General features: G+C 47.1%; 1 protein-coding gene across 2 annotated transcripts in view; it reads right to left on the reverse strand.

Moving 5' to 3' along the window:
* Nucleotides 1–11,440, reverse strand: part of GPR162 (G protein-coupled receptor 162) — a 90,381-nt gene extending 78,941 nt beyond the window's left edge. Inside the window, exon 1 of one of the 2 annotated variants that reach the window (XM_072129855.1) lies at nt 11,348–11,440. The gene's annotated coding sequence lies outside the window, so the exon portion shown is untranslated. Of the gene's footprint in view, nt 1–10,118; nt 10,909–11,347 lie in introns of those variants that run through there. The other variant, XM_072129854.1, reaches the window with a different exon arrangement.
* Nucleotides 11,441–16,445: the final 5,005 nt, after the last annotated feature.

Here is a 16,445-nt window from a genome sequence, read left to right on the forward strand (position 1 = left end):
TGCAGCCAGTGTTATGTACTGTCCCTGGAGAGAAGTGTAATCAGACCTCACACTGCTGTGCTCTGTGCTCTCTGCAGCCAGTGTTATGTATTGCCCCAGAGAGATGTGTAATCAGACCTCACACTGCTGTGCTCTGTGCTCTCTGCAGCCAGTGTTTTGTATTGTCCCTGGAGAGATGTGTAATCAGACCTCACACTGCTGTGCTCTGTGCTCTCTGCAGCCAGTGTTTTGTATTGTCCCTGGAGAGATGTGTAATCAGACCTCACACTGCTGTGCTCTGTGCTCTCTGCAGACAGTGTTATGTATTGTCCCTGGAGAGATGTGTAATCATACCTCACACTGCTGTGCTCTGTGCTCTCTGCTCTCTGCAGCCAGTGTTATGTACTGTCCCTGGAGAGATGTGTAATCAGACCTCACACTGCTGTGCTCTGTGCTCTCTGCAGCCAGTGTTATGTACTGTCCCTGGAGGGATGTGTAATCAGACCTCACACTGCTGTGCTCTGTGCTCTCTGCAGCCAGTGTTATGTATTGTCCCTGGAGAGATGTGTAATCAGACCTCACACTGCTGTGCTCTGTGCTCTCTGCAGCCAGTGTTATGTATTGTCCCTGGAGAGATGTGTAATCAGACCTCACACTGCTGTGCTCTGTGCTCTCTGCAGCCAATGTTATGTATTGTCCCTGGAGAGATGTGTAATCAGACCTCACACTGCTGTGCTCTGTGCTCTCTGCAGCCAGTGTTATGTATTGTCCCTGGAGAGATGTGTAATCAGACCTCACACTGCTGTGCTCTGTGCTCTCTGCAGCCAGTGTTATGTATTGTCCCTGGAGAGATGTGTAATCAGACCTCACACTGCTGTGCTCTGTGCTCTCTGCTCTCTGCAGCCAGTGTTATGTACTGTCCCTGGAGAGATGTGTAATCAGACCTCACACTGCTGTGCTCTGTGCTCTCTGCAGCCAGTGTTATGTACTATCCCTGGAGGGATGTGTAATCAGACCTCACACTGCTGTGCTCTGTGCTCTCTGCAGCCAGTGTTTTGTATTGTCCCTGGAGAGATGTGTAATCAGACCTCACACTGCTGTGCTCTGTGCTCTCTGCAGCCAGTGTTTTGTATTGTCCCTGGAGAGATGTGTAATCAGACCTCACACTGCTGTGCTCTGTGCTCTCTGCAGACAGTGTTATGTATTGTCCCTGGAGAGATGTGTAATCATACCTCACACTGCTGTGCTCTGTGCTCTCTGCTCTCTGCAGCCAGTGTTATGTACTGTCCCTGGAGAGATGTGTAATCAGACCTCACACTGCTGTGCTCTGTGCTCTCTGCAGCCAGTGTTATGTACTGTCCCTGGAGGGATGTGTAATCAGACTTCACACTGCTGTGCTCTGTGCTCTCTGCAGCCAGTGTTATGTATTGTCCCTGGAGAGATGTGTAATCAGACCTCACACTGCTGTGCTCTGTGCTCTCTGCAGCCAGTGTTATGTACTATCCCTGGAGGGATGTGTAATCAGACCTCACACTGCTGTGCTCTGTGCTCTCTGCAGCCAGTGTTATGTATTGCCCCAGAGAGATGTGTAATCAGACCTCACACTGCTGTGCTCTGTGCTCTCTGCAGCCAGTGTTATGTATTGTCCCTGGAGAGATGTGTAATCAGACCTCACACTGCTGTGCTCTGTGCTCTCTGCAGCCAGTGTTATGTATTGTCCCTGGAGAGATGTGTAATCAGACCTCACGCTGCTGTGCTCTGTGCTCTCTGCAGCCAGTGTTATGTATTGTCCCTGGAGAGATGTGTAATCAGACCTCACACTGCTGTGCTCTGTGCTCTCTGCAGCCAGTGTTATGTACTGTCCCTGGAGGGATGTGTAATCAGACCTCACACTGCTGTGCTCTGTGCTCTCTGCAGCCAGTGTTATGTATTGTCCCTGGAGAGATGTGTAATCAGACCTCACACTGCTGTGCTCTGTGCTCTCTGCTCTCTGCAGCCAGTGTTATGTACTGTCCCTTGAGAGATGTGTAATCAGACCTCACACTGCTGTGCTCTGTGCTCTCTGCAGCCAGTGTTATGTACTGTCCCTGGAGGGATGTGTAATCAGACCTCACACTGCTGTGCTCTGTGCTCTCTGCAGCCAGTGTTATGTATTGTCCCTGGAGAGATGTGTAATCAGACCTCACACTGCTGTGCTCTGGTCTCTCTGCAGCCAGTGTTATGTATTGTCCCTGGAGAGATGTGTAATCAGACCTCACACTGCTGTGCTCTGTGCTCTCTGCAGCCAGTGTTATGTACTATCCCTGGAGGGATGTGTAATCAGACCTCACACTGCTGTGCTCTGTGCTCTCTGCAGCCAGTGTTATGTACTGTCCCTGGAGAGAAGTGTAATCAGACCTCACACTGCTGTGCTCTGTGCTCTCTGCAGCCAGTGTTATGTATTGCCCCAGAGAGATGTGTAATCAGACCTCACACTGCTGTGCTCTGTGCTCTCTGCAGCCAGTGTTTTGTATTGTCCCTGGAGAGATGTGTAATCAGACCTCACACTGCTGTGCTCTGTGCTCTCTGCAGCCAGTGTTTTGTATTGTCCCTGGAGAGATGTGTAATCAGACCTCACACTGCTGTGCTCTGTGCTCTCTGCAGACAGTGTTATGTATTGTCCCTGGAGAGATGTGTAATCATACCTCACACTGCTGTGCTCTGTGCTCTCTGCTCTCTGCAGCCAGTGTTATGTACTGTCCCTGGAGAGATGTGTAATCAGACCTCACACTGCTGTGCTCTGTGCTCTCTGCAGCCAGTGTTATGTACTGTCCCTGGAGGGATGTGTAATCAGACCTCACACTGCTGTGCTCTGTGCTCTCTGCAGCCAGTGTTATGTATTGTCCCTGGAGAGATGTGTAATCAGACCTCACACTGCTGTGCTCTGTGCTCTCTGCAGCCAGTGTTATGTATTGTCCCTGGAGAGATGTGTAATCAGACCTCACACTGCTGTGCTCTGTGCTCTCTGCAGCCAATGTTATGTATTGTCCCTGGAGAGATGTGTAATCAGACCTCACACTGCTGTGCTCTGTGCTCTCTGCAGCCAGTGTTATGTATTGTCCCTGGAGAGATGTGTAATCAGACCTCACACTGCTGTGCTCTGTGCTCTCTGCAAGAAACTGTTCCACAGTCTTTCACTGAGTGACTTCACTATCTACGATTAAACCAGATTTTACTCCAAGAATGGAGGAGGGATTGTGGAGCAACTCATTGCAGAGAGCACAGAGAGCAGCAGTGTGAGGACACGCCCCCATGGCAGAATGATGTAGAAACTTTTGGTGGGTTTTGGTTGTCAGTGAATGTGGGATGATGAGACATTTTTGGGTTGTTTCACCTACAATCCCCCAGTGTATGAGACGTCTCTGAGGATGAATTAATATTCATGACACGATCCGTCCCAGAGACTGTGAATTATGGGCAGGAAGGACAATGCTGAAGTGGTCAAAAGAGACTGAGGGTGCAGGTGGTAGAGTTATAGGGAGTGACTGAGGGTGCAGGTGGTAGTGTTATAGGGAGTGACTGAGGGTGCAGGTGGTAGAGTTATAGGGAGTGACTGAGGGTGCAGGTGGTAGTGTTATAGGGAGTGACTGAGGGTGCAGGTGGTAGAGTTATAGGAAGTGACTGAGGGTGCAGGTGGTAGAGTTATAGGGAGTGACTGAGGGTGCAGGTGGTAGTGTTATAGGGAGTGACTGAGGGTGCAGGTGGTAGAGTTATAGGGAGTGACTGAGGGTGCAGGTGGTAGTGTTATAGGGAGTGACTGAGGGTGCAGGTGGTAGAGTTATAGGAAGTGACTGAGGGTGCAGGTGGTAGAGTTATAGGGAGTGACTGAGGGTGCAGGTGGTAGTGTTATAGGGAGTGACTGAGGGTGCAGGTGGTAGAGTTATAGGGAGTGACAGAGGGTGCAGGTGGTAGAGTTATAGGAAGTGACTGAGGGTGCAGGTTGTAGAGTTATAGGGAGTGACTGAGGGTGCAGGTTGTAGAGTTATAGGGAGTGACTGAGGGTGCAGGTGGTAGAGTTATAGGGAGTGACTGAGGGTGCAGGTGGTAGAGTTATAGGGAGTGACTGAGGGTGCAGGTGGTAGAGTTATAGGGAGTGACTGAGGGTGCAGGTGGTAGAGTTATAGGGAGTGACTGAGGGTGCAGGTGGTAGAGTTATAGGGAGTGACTGAGGGTGCAGGTGGTAGAGTTATAGGGAGTGACAGAGGGTGCAGGTGGTAGAGTTATAGGAAGTGACTGAGGGTGCAGGTTGTAGAGTTATAGGGAGTGACTGAGGGTGCAGGTTGTAGAGTTATAGGGAGTGACTGAGGGTGCAGGTGGTAGAGTTATAGGGAGTGACTGAGGGTGCAGGTGGTAGAGTTATAGGGAGTGACTGAGGGTGCAGGTGGTAGTGTTATAGGGAGTGACTGAGGGTGCAGGTGGTAGTGTTATAGGGAGTGACTTAGGGTGCAGGTGGTAGTGTTATAGGGAGTGACTGAGGGTGCAGGTGGTAGAGTTATAGGGAGTGACTGAGGGTGCAGGTGGTAGAGTTATAGGGAGTGACTGAGGGTGCAGGTGGTAGTGTTATAGGGAGTGACTGAGGGTGCAGGGTGTAGTGTTATAGGGAGTGACTGAGGGTGCAGGTGGTAGTGTTATAGGGAGTGACTGAGGGTGCAGGGTGTAGTGTTATAGGGAGTGACTGAGGGTGCAGGTTGTAGTGTTATAGGGAGTGACTGAGGGTGCAGGTGGTAGTGTTATAGGGAGTGACTGAGGGTGCAGGGTGTAGTGTTATAGGGAGTGACTGAGGGTGCAGGGTGTAGTGTTATAGGGAGTGACTGAGGGTGCAGGTTGTAGTGTTATAGGGAGTGAAGCGTTACATGAAGGGTCTGGAGGAAGCGGTTACAGGTTGTAGAGTTATACATCATACACACATCCAATCATACACACACCCCATCGTACACACATCATACACACATCATACACACACCCCATCATACACACATCATACACACACCCCATCATACACACATCATACACACCATCAAACACACATCATACACACACACCATCATACACACACACACCATCGTACACACACACACCATCGTACACACACATACCATCATACACACACACACCATCATACACACACACACCATAAAACACACTTCATACACACATCATACACACACACCATCATACACACACACACCATCATACACACACATACCATCATACACACACACACCATCATACACACATACACCATCATACACACACACCATCATACACACACACCATCATACACACACACCATCATACACACACACCATCATACACACACACCATCATACACACACATACCATCATACACACACACACCATCATACACACATACACCATCATACACACATACACATATCATACACACACACCATCATACACACATACACACATCATACACACACACCATCATACACACACACCATCATACACACACACCATCATACACACACACCATCATACACACACACACCATCATACACACACCATCATACACACACACCATCATACACACACACCATCATACACACACCATCATACACACACCATCATACACACACACCATCATACACACACACCATCATACACACACCATCATACACACACCATCATACACACACCATCATACACACACACCATCATACACACACACCATCATACACACACACCATCATACACACACCATGATACACACACATACCATCATACACACACAGCATCATACACACACATACCATCATACACACACCATCATACACACAACATACACACATCATACACACACACCATCATACACACACACCATCATACACACACCATCATACACACACACCATCATACACACACCATCATACACACACCATCATACACACATCATACACACCATCATACACACCATCATACACACCATCATACACACACACACCATCGTACACACACATCATACACACACACCATCATACACACACACCATCATACACACACACACCATCATACACACACACACCATCATACACACACACACCATCATACATACACACACCATCATACACACACACACCATCATACACACACACACCATCATACACACACACACACCATCATACACACACACACCATCATACACACACACACCATCATACACACACACCATCATACACACACACCATCATACACACACATACCATCATACACACACACACCATCATACACACATACACCATCATACACACACACCATCATACACACATACACATATCATACACACACACCATCATACACACATACACACCATCATACACACACACCATCATACACACACACCATCATACACACACACCATCATACACACACACACCATCATACACACACACACCATCATACACACACCATCATACACACACCATCATACACACCATCATACACACACACCATCATACACACACCATCATACACACACACCATCATACACACACACCATCATACACACACACCATCATACACACACCATCATACACACACCATCATACACACACACCATCATACACACACACCATCATACACACACCATCATACACACACATACCATCATACACACACACACCATCATACACACACACACCATCATACACACACACACCATCATACACACACACACACACACACACCATCATACATACACACACCATCATACATACACACACCATCATACATACACACACCATCATACATACACCATCATACACACACACCATCATACATACACACACCATCATACATACACACACCATCATACATACACACACCATCATACATACACACACCATCATACACACACCATCATACACACACACCATCATACACACACCATCATACACACACATACCATCATACACACACATACCATCATACACACACATACCATCATACACACACCATCATACACACACCATCATACACACACCATCATACACACAACATACACACATCATACACACACACCATCATACACACACACCATCATACACACACACCATCATACACACACCATCATACACACACACCATCATACACACACCATCATACACACCATCATACACACCATCATACACACCATCATACACACCATCATACACACACACCATCGTACACACACATCATACACACACACCATCATACACACACACCATCATACACACACACACCATCATACACACACACACCATCATACACACACACACCATCATACATACACACACCATCATACACACACACACCATCATACACACACACACCATCATACACACACACACACCATCATACACACACACACACCATCATACACACACACACACCATCATACATACACACACACCATCATACATACACACACCATCATACATACACACACCATCATACACACACACACCATCATACACACACACACCATCATACACACACACACACACCATCATACATACACACACCATCATACATACACACACCATCATACACACACAACATCATACACACACACCATCATACACACACATACCATCATACATACACACACCATCATACATACACACACCATCATACACACACACACCATCATACACACACACACACCATCATACACACACACACACCATCATACACACACACACACACCATCATACACACACACACACCATCATACACACACACCATCATACACACACACCATCATACACACACACACCATCATACACACACACCATCATACACACACACCATCATACACACACACCATCATACACACACACCATCATACACACACACCATCATACACACACACACCATCATACACACACACCATCATACACACACACACACACACACACACACACACCATCATACATACACACACCATCATACATACACACACCATCATACACACACACACCATCATACACACATCATACACACATCATACACACACACACGCCATCATACACACATCATACACACACACACGCCATCATACACAGATCCCATCATACACACATACCATCATACACACACACCATCATACACACACACCATCATACACACACACACACATCATACACACACACAGCATCATACACACCATCATACACACATACCATCATACACACATACCATCATACACACACACCATCACACAGACACACATCATACACACACAGCATCATACACACACAGCATCATACACACACACCATCATACACACACCCATCATACACACACCCATCATACACACACACACCATCATACACACACACCATCATACACACACCCACCATCATACACACACACCCACCATCATACACACACACCATCATACACACATCATACACACATCATACACACATCATACACACATCATACACACATCATACACACACACACGCCATCATACACACATCATACACACACACACGCCATCATACACAGATCCCATCATACACACATACCATCATACACACACACCATCATACACACACACCATCATACACACACACACACATCATACACACACACAGCATCATACACACCATCATACACACATACCATCATACACACATACCATCATACACACACACCATCACACAGACACACATCATACACACACAGCATCATACACACACAGCATCATACACACACACCATCATACACACACCCATCATACACACACCCATCATACACACACACACCATCATACACACACACCATCATACACACACCCACCATCATACACACACACCCACCATCATACACACACACCATCATACACACATCATACACACATCATACACACATCATACACACATCATACACACACATCATCCTGCTGCAGTGTAATAGTAGGATTAGCCGGGAGCTGGTGATATGGGATTACAATACATCATCATATGCAGTTATGTCATTCTCAGGTATAATCAGGTGACTTACTGCCGCGCTGGGAACGACCTACCTGAGAACATGACAGATGGTTAGTGGTTACTGGGACATGTATTCTGTAGGGTCACAGGGGGTATTATAGGAGGTCATGTATAGTAGTTATATATTGTAGGGTCCCAGAGGTCATACCTTGAATGTTTAGGGTCACAGTAGGGTCACAGGTTATAGTGCAGGGTTATTATAGGACGACAGAGGTCACATGCAATGGGACTTATTTATTATAGGGTCACAGGTTATAGGGCAGATATATATTGCGGGCTTATCTTCGGATGGCAGAGGTCATATATTGTAGGGTGACTTGTGGGATGGTAGAAGGATATATACTGTATATATATATATAGGGGCCATATGTAGCAGATAATATTGTGGGGTAAAGCTGCAGGGCAGAGGCTATTTAGGGTTATTATAGGATGACAGAGGGAAGGTACAGAGGGTATATAGCAGTTATATACAATAGGGGTATAGGGGGTACAATGGGGGCAGGTGCATGTTGTATATGGGGTTACACAGGGTAACTCTTTATATAAGGTAAAATGTCTTTATAGGGTAAATTTACAAATGCAACAAGTAACAGAACAGGTTTATCATGTACAGCCGGAATATTATGGGATAGCGGGATAAAGATGCGGAAACACGGATCAATGAGGATGCTGGGAGGATGTGGATTTTGGGATGTATCCGTCAGGAGCAGTGAATAGGATTATATATTGGGATTTTATGGAATTTTGGGAAATGATGGGGAATAACAGGAACCTGGAATTATAGGAAAACAGAAACCAGGATCCGAAAAGAAAGGAGCGATGGAGAAATCAGAGGGAATGGCGGCCGAACATCAATTATAGGTGGAATTAGGTAAAAACCGAGAATCCTGAGATTAGGGAGAATCAGGGAATAAAGAGATGAAACGGCAGCGATGAAAGGAGCCGAGGACAAGTGATCCGGAATAATGAGGAGACACAATGAGATGATTGGGGGGATGGACGGGCAGATGCCGGGGGTCATTATCAGGGATAGCGCCCGGATTACTGGATGAGATGGAAGGTTGCGGGGTCCTGGGGAGAGCGATGGACACTTACCTTCTAGTTGGTGCTGCCATGGAGACAGAAGCATCTGTGTGTCGTTACATCGCACGCTGGCACACACACACTCACGCTCGCACACACACCCCGAGGGGGAAGCAGGCAGCAGCCGAGGAGAGAGGGAGGAGGGCAGCAACAGGGCGGAGACAGGCCCAGCACAGCAACGCCTCTAGAGTGCAAGCTCCTGGGAGCAGGACTGGAGTGTACCGAGGAGGAGGAGGAGACGCCACCACATCAACGCCTCTAGAGTGCAAGCTCCTGGGAGCAGGACTGGAGTGTACCGAGGAGGAGGAGGAGACGCCAGCACATCAACGCCTCTAGAGTGCAAGCTCCTGGGAGCAGGACTGGAGTGTACCGAGGAGGAGGAGGAGACGCCAGCACATCAACGCCTCTAGAGTGCAAGCTCCTGGGAGCAGGACTGGAGTGTAGCGAGGAGGAGACGCCAGCACAGCAACGCCTCTAGAGTGCAAGCTCCTGGGAGCAGGACTGGAGTGTACCAAGGAGGAGGAGGAGACGCCAGCACATCAACGCCTCTAGAGTGCAAGCTCCTGGGAGCAGGACTGGAGTGTACCAAGGAGGAGGAGGAGACGCCAGCACAGCAACGCCTCTAGAGTGCAAGCTCCTGGGAGCAGGACTGGAGTGTACCGAGGAGGAGGAGGAGGAGACGCCAGCACAGCAACGCCTCTAGAGTGCAAGCTCCTGGGAGCAGGACTGGAGTGTACCAAGGAGGAGGAGGAGACGCCACCACATCAACGCCTCTAGAGTGCAAGCTCCTGGGAGCAGGACTGGAGTGTAGCGAGGAGGAGACGCCAGCACAGCAACGCCTCTAGAGTGCAAGCTCCTGGGAGCAGGACTGGAGTGTACCAAGGAGGAGGAGGAGACGCCAGCACATAAACGCCTCTAGAGTGCAAGCTCCTGGGAGCAGGACTGGAGTGTACCGAGGAGGAGGAGGAGGGAGACGCCGCCTCTAGAGTGCAAGCTCCTGGGAGCAGGACTGGAGTGTGCGGAGGAGGAGGGAGACGGATACACCGAGCAGCCAGGAGAGATATTTATAAAACATGACAACATTGTATCAAAGAGCGAGGGGGGGGGGGGCAGGATGAGGCATCCCCCACCCCCACCACCAGAGGGAGGCAGAGGGATGTCAATCATTCAGGGAATATGACAGATGGAGGGAGGGGAGGGGCATGACCCGGGGGTCACCTGCCTAATCCTAACCCCAATACCTCAGTATATGCAGATGTGCAGGGGGATTCATTTCCCCTCTCAGGATTACAGGACCGGCTTTCCATAAGCCGAATCTGGCTGAGGGTGACATGGGTGCCCCCACCCGCTCTCATCCCGCCCATCCCTCAACACACCACGCATGACATCATCACCACAGTCACGATGATGCAATCACACTCAGGCTCCGCCCCCTCATCCGTTGATAGAGATTTGGGGGTGAACTGTGGGGGCAGACGCATCCAGGTGCCAGCGGTGACATGCTGGGAGTTGTAGTTCTACACACAGAGACATTTATATATTACTGATATCTCCAGCTTCTGCTTACAGTTACATGTTGGGAGTTGTAGTTCCATTCTGAATGTCAGGCAAGATCTGAGACTGACAGAATAGTGGGAGTTATGGTCCCACAATATACGGAGTGGGAGGGAATGTTGGGAGTTGTAGTGGGTATCAGTCTCAGCACATCTGCCAGAGGCGGGAGGGGAAGCTGGGGAAGTAGTCCTGGTACAGATGTCAGGGAGGAGATTACACGAGATTGCAGGAGCCGAGCTCAACTAATCTACATCAGTGTGCCGCGTATCTAATCCTGTCATGTGTGATACCCCCGCTGCACTATAGTATCTAATCCTATCATGTGTGATACCCCCGCTGCACTATAGTATCTAATCCTATCATGTGTGATACTCCCCGCTGCACTATAGTATCTAATCCTATCATGTGTGATACTCCCCGCTGCACTATAGTATCTAATCCTATCATGTGTGATACCCCCCGCTGCACTATAGTATCTAATCCTATCATGTGTGATACCCCCCGCTGCACTATAGTATCTAATCCTGTCATGTGTGATACTCCCCGCTGCACTATAGTATCTAATCCTATCATGTGTGATACTCCCCGCTGCACTATAGTATCTAATCCTGTCATGTGTGATACTCCCCGCTGCACTATAGTATCTAATCCTATCATGTGTGATACTCCCCGCTGCACTATAGTATCTAATCCTATCATGTGTGATACCCCCGCTGCACTATAGTATCTAATCCTATCATGTGTGATACCCCCGCTGCACTATAGTATCTAATCCTATCATGTGTGATACTCCCCGCTGCACTATAGTATCTAATCCTATCATGTGTGATACTCCCCGCTGCACTATAGTATCTAATCCTATCATGTGTGATACTCCCCGCTGCACTATAGTATCTAATCCTATCATGTGTGATACCCCCCGCTGCACTATAGTATCTAATCCTATCATGTGTGATACTCCCCGCTGCACTATAGTATCTAATCCTATCATGTGTGATACTCCCCGCTGCACTATAGTATCTAATCCTATCATGTGTGATACTCCCCGCTGCACTATAGTATCTAATCCTGTCATGTGTGATACCCCCGCTGCACTATAGTATCTAATCCTATCATGTGTGATACCCCCGCTGCACTATAGTATCTAATCCTATCATGTGTGATACTCCTGCTGCACTATAGTATCTAATCCTATCATGTGTGATACTCCCTGCTGCACTATAGTATCTAATCCTATCATGTGTGATACTCCCCGCTGCACTATAGTATCTAATCCTATCATGTGTGATACTCCCTGCTGCACTATAGTATCTAATCCTATCATGTGTGATACCCCCCGCTGCACTATAGTATCTAATCCTATCATGTGTGATACTCCCCGCTGCACTATAGTATCTAATCCTATCATGTGTGATACTCCCTGCTGCACTATAGTATCTAATCCTATCATGTGTGATACTCCCCGCTGCACTATAGTATCTAATCCTATCATGTGTGATACTCCCCGCTGCACTATAGTATCTAATCCTATCATGTGTGATACTCCCCGCTGCACTATAGTATCTAATCCTATCATGTGTGATACCCCCGCTGCACTATAGTATCTAATCCTATCATGTGTGATACTCCCCGCTGCACTATAGTATCTAATCCTATCATGTGTGATACTCCCTGCTGCACTATAGTATCTAATCCTATCATGTGTGATACCCCCCGCTGCACTATAGTATCTAATCCTATCATGTGTGATACTCCCCGCTGCACTATAGTATCTAATCCTATCATGTGTGATACTCCCCGCTGCACTATAGTATCTAATCCTATCATGTGTGATACCCCCCGCTGCACTATAGTATCTAATCCTATCATGTGTGATACTCCCCGCTGCACTATAGTATCTAATCCTATCATGTGTGATACCCCCGCTGCACTATAGTATCTAATCCTATCATGTGTGATACCCCCCGCTGCACTATAGTATCTAATCCTATCATGTGTGATACTCCCCGCTGCACTATAGTATCTAATCCTATCATGTGTGATACTCCCTGCTGCACTATAGTATCTAATCCTATCATGTGTGATACCCCCCGCTGCACTATAGTATCTAATCCTATCATGTGTGATACTCCCCGCTGCACTATAGTATCTAATCCTATCATGTGTGATACTCCCCGCTGCACTATAGTATCTAATCCTATCATGTGTGATACTCCCTGCTGCACTATAGTATCTAATCCTATCATGTGTGATACCCCCCGCTGCACTATAGTATCTAATCCTATCATGTGTGATACCCCCGCTGCACTATAGTATCTAATCCTATCATGTGTGATACTCCCCGCTGCACTATAGTATCTAATCCTATCATGTGTGATACTCCCCGCTGCACTATAGTATCTAATCCTATCATGTGTGATACTCCCCGCTGCACTATAGTATCTAATCCTATCATGTGTGATACTCCCCGCTGCACTATAGTATCTAATCCTATCATGTGTGATACTCCCCGCTGCACTATAGTATCTAATCCTATCATGTGTGATACTCCCCGCTGCACTATAGTATCTAATCCTATCATGTGTGATACTCCCCGCTGCACTATAGTATCTAATCCTATCATGTGTGATACTCCCGCTGCACTATAGTATCTAATCCTATCATGTGTGATACTCCCCGCTGCACTATAGTATCTAATCCTATCATGTGTGATACCCCCCGCTGCACTATAGTATCTAATCCTATCATGTGTGATACTCCCCGCTGCACTATAGTATCTAATCCTATCATGTGTGATACTCCCCGCTGCACTATAGTATCTAATCCTATCATGTGTGATACTCCCCGCTGCACTATAGTATCTAATCCTATCATGTGTGATACTCCCCGCTGCACTATAGTATCTAATCCTATCATGTGTGATACTCCCCGCTGCACTATAGTATCTAATCCTATCATGTGTGATACCCCCCGCTGCACTATAGTATCTAATCCTATCATGTGTGATACTCCCCGCTGCACTATAGTATCTAATCCTATCATGTGTGATACTCCCCGCTGCACTATAGTATCTAATCCTATCATGTGTGATACTCCCCGCTGCACTATAGTATCTAATCCTATCATGTGTGATACCCCCCGCTGCACTATAGTATCTAATCCTATCATGTGTGATACTCCCTGCTGCACTATAGTATCTAATCCTATCATGTGTGATACCCCCCGCTGCACTATAGTATCTAATCCTATCATGTGTGATACTCCCTGCTGCACTATAGTATCTAATCCTATCATGTGTGATACTCCCCGCTGCACTATAGTATCTAATCCTATCATGTGTGATACTCCCGCTGCACTATAGTATCTAATCCTATCATGTGTGATACTCCCCGCTGCACTATAGTATCTAATCCTATCATGTGTGATACTCCCCGCTGCACTATAGTATCTAATCCTATCATGTGTGATACTCCCCGCTGCACTATAGTATCTAATCCTATCATGTGTGATACTCCCCGCTGCACTATAGTATCTAATCCTATCATGTGTGATACTCCCCGCTGCACTATAGTATCTAATCCTATCATGTGTGATACTCCCCGCTGCACTATAGTATCTAATCCTATCATGTGTGATACTCCCCGCTGCACTATAGTATCTAATCCTATCATGTGTGATACTCCCCGCTGCACTATAGTATCTAATCCTATCATGTGTGATACTCCCCGCTGCACTATAGTATCTAATCCTATCATGTGTGATACTCCCCGCTGCACTATAGTATCTAATCCTATCATGTGTGATACCCCCCGCTGCACTATAGTATCTAATCCTATCATGTGTGATACCCCCCGCTGCACTATAGTATCTAATCCTATCATGTGTGATACCCCCGCTGCACTATAGTATCTAATCCTATCATGTGTGATACTCCCCGCTGCACTATAGTATCTAATCCTATCATGTGTGATACTCCCCGCTGCACTATAGTATCTAATCCTATCATGTGTGATACCCCCCGCTGCACTATAGTATCTAATCCTATCATGTGTGATACTCCCCGCTGCACTATAGTATCTAATCCTATCATGTGTGATACCCCCCGCTGCACTATAGTATCTAATCCTATCATGTGTGATACTCCCCGCTGCACTATAGTATCTAATCCTATCATGTGTGATACTCCCCGCTGCACTATAGTATCTAATCCTATCATGTGTGATACTCCCCGCTGCACTATAGTATCTAATCCTATCATGTGTGATACTCCCTGCTGCACTATAGTATCTAATCCTATCATGTGTGATACCCCCCGCTGCACTATAGTATCTAATCCTATCATGTGTGATACTCCCTGCTGCACTATAGTATCTAATCCTATCATGTGTGATACTCCCCGCTGCACTATAGTATCTAATCCTATCATGTGTGATACTCCCTGCTGCACTATAGTATCTAATCCTATCATGTGTGATACTCCCCGCTGCACTATAGTATCTAATCCTATCATGTGTGATACTCCCCGCTGCACTATGCCCAGCAGTATATACGTAGCCCCCCACACACGCGAGCAGTATATAGGTAGTCCCCACACATGCCCAGCAGTATATAGGTAGCCCCCCACACACGCGAGCAGTATATAGGTAGCCCCCACACATGCCCAGCAGTATGTAGGTAGCCCCCACACATGCCCAGCAGTATGTAGGTAGCCCCCACACATGCCCAGCAGTATATAGGTAGCCCCCACACATGCCCAGCAGTATATAGGTAGCCCCCACACATGCC

The sequence above is a fragment of the Engystomops pustulosus genome, chromosome 11 (genome assembly GCF_040894005.1).
Source record: "Engystomops pustulosus chromosome 11, aEngPut4.maternal, whole genome shotgun sequence".
Lineage (NCBI taxonomy): Eukaryota > Metazoa > Chordata > Amphibia > Anura > Leptodactylidae > Engystomops > Engystomops pustulosus.